Here is a 6,000-nt window from a genome sequence, read left to right as displayed (position 1 = left end):
AAACTGAGAACAAAGCTCAGCCGACCACGGAGAAACCGAGGGAGTCGGAAGACAAGTCGGAAGCACTGGTTCAGCCAGCTAACCGACCTACAGAGGAACCGAAGCCGGCGACAAAGCCGGCTCGGAAGAAGAGGACGGTTAAGGAAACCGACTCGTCGGCACCGACCACAGAGGTCCCCCCCGTAGCCGACTCGGCAGTCCAACCGACTAAGCCCAAGCGGAAGTACACAAAACGGAAGGTCGACTTACCGAATATATCGGCGCCGACTACGGAAGTCGAAGCAGCCGACCAGGCAGTCGAACCGACTAAGCCGAAACGGAAGTATGGGACAGCTAAGAAACCGAAGCTGACAGCACAACAGATGCTGGAGGAAACTGAAGTCGCTGAAGACGAAGCCCATAAGGAAATCTTTGAACGGATCACCGAGGGACGGGCAGACTCGGAGAAACCAGTCAAAATAGCAAAACCCAAGACACCCAAAACAACAGTCACAACAGCACAGACTCAGTTATAGGGCCATAGGTGTAAAACTTAGAATAAGTTTTAGGTAGCTCAACAGTAGCTAGGTATAGATGGACCTTTGGTGTCGAAATGGAATCTCTTCAGTTGACCGGAACATCTTCAGTTGAATGTACGGGAGTTGGTAGAATTCTAACGCGCCGTATTTCCTTTCCTTGACAGCAAGCAACAATGTCAGGTCGTCGCCGACACGACCCACCTTCCAGCGGATCAAACAGTGGACGCAGTGGTAGCGGATCGAACAGACCACAGCCCTACCCGACTCACCGCTCGACATCGCGATCGGATAATTCGCGGTCGGCCACACAGACGCCATTACCGCAGGTAGACAATCCTCAAGCTAACGTAACAGCTAATGTGTTAGCAGGTCTTACGGTCGGGCCCCAACGTGGAACGATACCGCCACAAATTCTGCCACCGAACACAGCAGTCGATAACACAGGCTGTCTGTGGAATCTCGGAACGGGAATGAGTCAGACGACTCCGACAACGGCAGCAGGCCCACATGGTCAAATGCCACCTTACCAGTGGTCGGTACCGACTACAATAGTCGGACCGACCAGCTCGGCATCAACAATGATGACCATGGCAGCTTACCCGACACCGACAATAGTGTCAGGGATGGCGAACACGCCCGTAACGATTTACACGGTGCCCACAATGACGCCAGGAATGGCCAACACAGCGGGTCCGATTTATACGACGCCCACATTGGCGCCGAATAGTTTCGCATACCCACCACCGATGCGATTCGTAGCAGTTCCGCCTACGCCCGGAATGCCACACTCACCTATGACGATCGCAACGATGAGTATGGTCAGCCCGGATGGCACAATCTCGCCACCAAGGCCAGTATTGCTTACGCCACCGATCTCGCCGACTCATCTTAGGCCACCCGGACAACAGAACCTCTGGATGGATCCAAATGCGACGACCCACTTAATGAACCGGCTGAACCAACACAGAAGTCAGGTCGGAGGACAGAGCCAACAAGTGCCTGTTTCGACGACGACCACACAGGTCGAAACCGTCAACACCAACGGCAGAACCGAAGAGGAATTGCGTCAACAGGCAAAATTGGCTCGTGCTCACATAGACACGATCAGCCAAGCACTTACGCAGACCTCACAGATGGATCCGAGCCACACTCCGTACAGAACGAAGTTGTTGGCTGAATTGTCGTACTACGAGAACCGTCTGAACGACGCCACCTTGAAGCTCCACGCCGAAGAAAAGGAAACACTCCGAATCTGCCAACAAGCGGTAGTTCGGCATGTTGGCCAGAGATTGGGAGACCCTAACCCAGGGCCCCCGGCGATAACCACACAGGTTGTCACGCCGACGTCTCAACCAATTCCGTCGACTTCGGCAGGCCGACAAACGCCTGGCCGAACACCTTCACTGGAGATCGGAAAACTACGTCTCCGGAGGGAGGAGGCCATGAAAGAGGCCGTGAAGCTAAGAGTGTCATGGACACGCCTTCCTCAGAATATGGATAATTACACGGCTGAATTCGGCAGAATACGCCGGCAGGAAGATAAACAAGTCGACATTGCAGCCGACTTGGAGAGGCAAATACGAGCACAAGAACAAAACTTGCGCTCGTCGGGAATATCAGCACCGACCACACAGGCGGTGATTGATGAAGAAATCCGACTAGCCCGGCTGGACGCTCTAGCGCAAAAGCGCAGCGAATACCTTCATGAAATAAATGAAGTGAAGAAGCGCCTGGCTACACTCGATCCAACCAAGGAGTATTACCCCTCAGCCGTCCAATCTAACTCCGAACTAATCGGATATTGGACTGAGAAGTTGACGGAAAAGGAGAATGAAATCCGAGCTCTACAGCCGACGACGACTCAACCAGTAGTCGTCCCGACCGGAACCCAACCCTCACCGTTAATGACGCTCAGCTCTAATCCTCTTATCCAAGTTCCGACCTTCCAAGTGAACCCGACACAGCAGGTCCCACAAGGGCCACCTGTGAACCGCTCCCAACACTGCAGGAGCTGCGGGACTTCCTACGAATGGCTACAATAGTCACAGGTCGGATGGACACAGTATTAGAAGACACACAAGCAGGGACTACCGAGGCAATGAACCTCGATAGCCACAGAAGGGCCATCCGCGACTTCATGTCAGGACTTCGGTCTTACTTAACGACCGGAATGCCGACAAGCCTGGATTTGCTAACTGCAATCCGGAACAGGATACGGAATGCTCAGAACCGAGCTAACCTATATCCACAGCTTGCCCAGATTCTGGACGCAGCCGAACGTCGGTCAGAAGACGTACAAATGCCCACCTTGGCAGAGGTACAGGCCGCTATCCGAACGGGAGATAGAATCCTCGACGAAGTGAGGATGACGCAAGGTGGAGATTTGGTCGCCGTAACCAATAGAGCAGGGTTAGTAAACGACCTTTACCGAAGTTTACGGATCGCCCGCAGACTTGCCGAACAGGACGGCGGCATAACCACGGACGATCAGGCCATTCGACTAAATATGCATTACCGGAGGATTCGACAGATAATCCAGAGCCAAACAGGAGGAGCCGAACAACAGGTTCCCCAGCCCCGGTACCATGCGATGGCATTTCAGATAGGACAGGATTACCAGACGACAGAAGTCTGGAAAACTATCCTCGACGGCAAAGAAGCTCTCCAAGGAATCTACGGACGCATAGCTGATGGAATCCGAGATCCTACCACCCTAGATCCAGTTCGGAAGATTCACGATCTTATAGCCCACATAGGGCTAACTGAAGATCTTACTCGGTATGGTTTGCCAACCACAGAGGTGGACAAACACCGACTCCGAACAGTCCTGGATCAGGTGAAGACGGCTATCTCGGCGGAGAAACTTCCGTCCTTACTGACGGATAACGTCCAACCGACGACGTTACTACCGGGAGCCGTTATGACTTCACCGATATCATCGCCTTTGCCGACGACGACCACACAGGCCGTAACGGCGAAACCTTTACCACACGACTCGGACACGGAAACCTCGGATGCATTACCGTCGACCTCATCGGCGGCGGAGATGCACTCGGCAATGCGAAAAAGCCGCAGAGAAAAGATGTCCTCCATCATCAGCGATGGATGGGACTTACTGGAAGACCTCCAGCGAACGTTCGTACAAAACACGCCAACGGACGGCGAAACTCTGAGAGTGGCACGGCAGAAGATGAACGACTTGACAGCCTACTTGAAAAAGGCAGATGACTTACTCCGCAAAGAAGAGCCGACCGAAGTCGACGAACGACAACTCAGGTCGGTAGTTGAGCGGATCACAGAGATCCTCAATGCGGAAGCCGAGTACACTCGGATCGCCACGCCGTCTCCACCTCGCCGAGCAGCACCGACTACGACAGCGGTGATGACTCTAGTCGGCACGACACCAATGGAAAACTTAACCGCCAATTTGGACATAATTACCCAAGCTGGACAGGATTTGGCCGACATCTTTTACCACCGACTAAGTGGAACCCTAACGGAACAAGAGGAAACCGACCTCACCCCGATCGACCGAGCACTACGACTCGAGTTGGATTGGGCCGATACTCTAGGCTCATGGGGAATTCCACCGCCGGGTCCGAACCGGGACCGGCTAATCGAAGCACTTCAGTCGGTGATTGATCATGTCAAACAGTACTTGGCAAACCCGAACAAAGCGGGAGCGCCAGTACCAGCTCGTGGGAAACCACCTTCTCCAGTCCCATCACCCGGAATTGACGTCGAACTTCCACTCGCTGAGGCAGCCGAACAAAAGGCAGTCGACATCAGCGAAGTTGAGAACCAGTACCGAGAAGCGGTCGACGTCATGGAGAAGCTCGGAAGACAACTCCGGGAACTCGACCCGAATAACGCCATGGAGAAGCAAATGCGCGATGCCTTGGACCAGCAGTATAGTATCTGCTCAAGGCGGGTCGAAGACTTGTGGAAGATCTTAGAGGCTAACCCACAAAGGGCTCAGCCGACTTCCACTCAGCCGCAGCCGACTGCTTCGCAACAACCGCTCGAGCCCACATTGGCAGAAAAGCGTGAAGCCCTTAACGACAAGTTGGCTCGTACACAAAGGATTGCCGATAGCTTGCAACGCCAAGTCGATAACATGGACGGAACAGATCCGACCATCCGTAATATCCGGACGGCAATCGAAGACCAAATTAGAGTCTCTCAGATGCACATTCAGGACGTGCAAACCGACCTAGAAATCTTACGGCTAAAGGAACTCGAGGAACAACGGAAAGCGGCACAACGCGCATCCGGCTCGCAACAGTCGAACACCTCGAGTCAGCCGATCTCGACAACAGCTCGGATTCAATCCCAGCCGACCTCAACAGCAGACTTGGCCCAACTGAAACCGATGGAAATGGCCGATCGGCCCAAGTCTCCCGCCACGGAAGCCCGAATCATGGAAGCCATACCGGACACGGACGAATTGCCGAGTACGGTCGCGCCACATATAATCAAACTACTGGCTAGAGTAGCGGAACTCATCACAGAGATGAGGGCCCGCAGAAATTTCTATGAAGATAACAGCCAAGAAGCGAATGATTTGGATCGAGATGTCCTAGCGTGGGGAAACAATGCCCGGTTCATACGACGACTCTGTCATCCGGACGCCCCACAGACGACCAGGACTCGACAACACCTAATCCGAACGACTTCATGGCTGGAAACAAGGGTAAACGAGTACGAGGAGGAGAAGGAACGGGACAAAGAACAGGAATCGACCAGCTTGGCAACAAACGCCATGACTGAAGGTCGACCGTCTCGGATCACAAAGATCCAGTCGGCTCGGAAACCGAGTTTTGATTCTGTCCGACTTCCACCTCCAGCCCCACCAGCCAAACCCGACTTCGAATGGGTAAAAGCAGTTAACACACAGTTACTGCGAGCGGACGCCGTCATCGTCGAACTTCGAAAGATGATGGATGAAACCGACCAACGAAGTCCGCAATACTGTCAGATCGATATCAATCTCCGACACTTGGAGAATAATGCCAAGGAAGCCCGATTCATCCTCCGACCAACAACAGTGTGGTCGGCAAAGAACCAGGAACGGCTGCAAACTTTGACGGCCATGATTCAGTCCTTCGTAGACGACTTCTACAAGCGAAAGGAAGCGGAAGCGCAACGTAAGCCGAAGAGGCCGCCCTCCGCTAAAAAGCCTAAGGTACAACCTGTCAAACCGACACAGGTAGTCCCACCGGCGAGTCACCAAGACGAGCCGATGGATGAAGTACCGGTACCAGGACCCGAAGGTGAAGACGAGCCGATGGACACGTCGGAGGAAGCTGCAGCAACGGAAACTAGCCGACCTAAGCCCCTCGAGCGACCGACCACGTTACCTGGGCTCTCACAAAGAGAACCGCAGAGTGAACGGACACCTGACGGTCGACTCGTCCTCCAACCAGGCGGATCAAACTCGCCGAAATTCATAAGGAAACCAAAACCGACGGACAACATTGAA

Source organism: Paramacrobiotus metropolitanus, unplaced genomic scaffold (genome assembly GCF_019649055.1).
Source record: "Paramacrobiotus metropolitanus isolate TYO unplaced genomic scaffold, Prichtersi_v1.0 Parri_scaffold0000113, whole genome shotgun sequence".
NCBI classification, from domain to species: Eukaryota; Metazoa; Tardigrada; class Eutardigrada; order Parachela; family Macrobiotidae; genus Paramacrobiotus; species Paramacrobiotus metropolitanus.
This window is presented reverse-complemented; position numbering follows the sequence as displayed.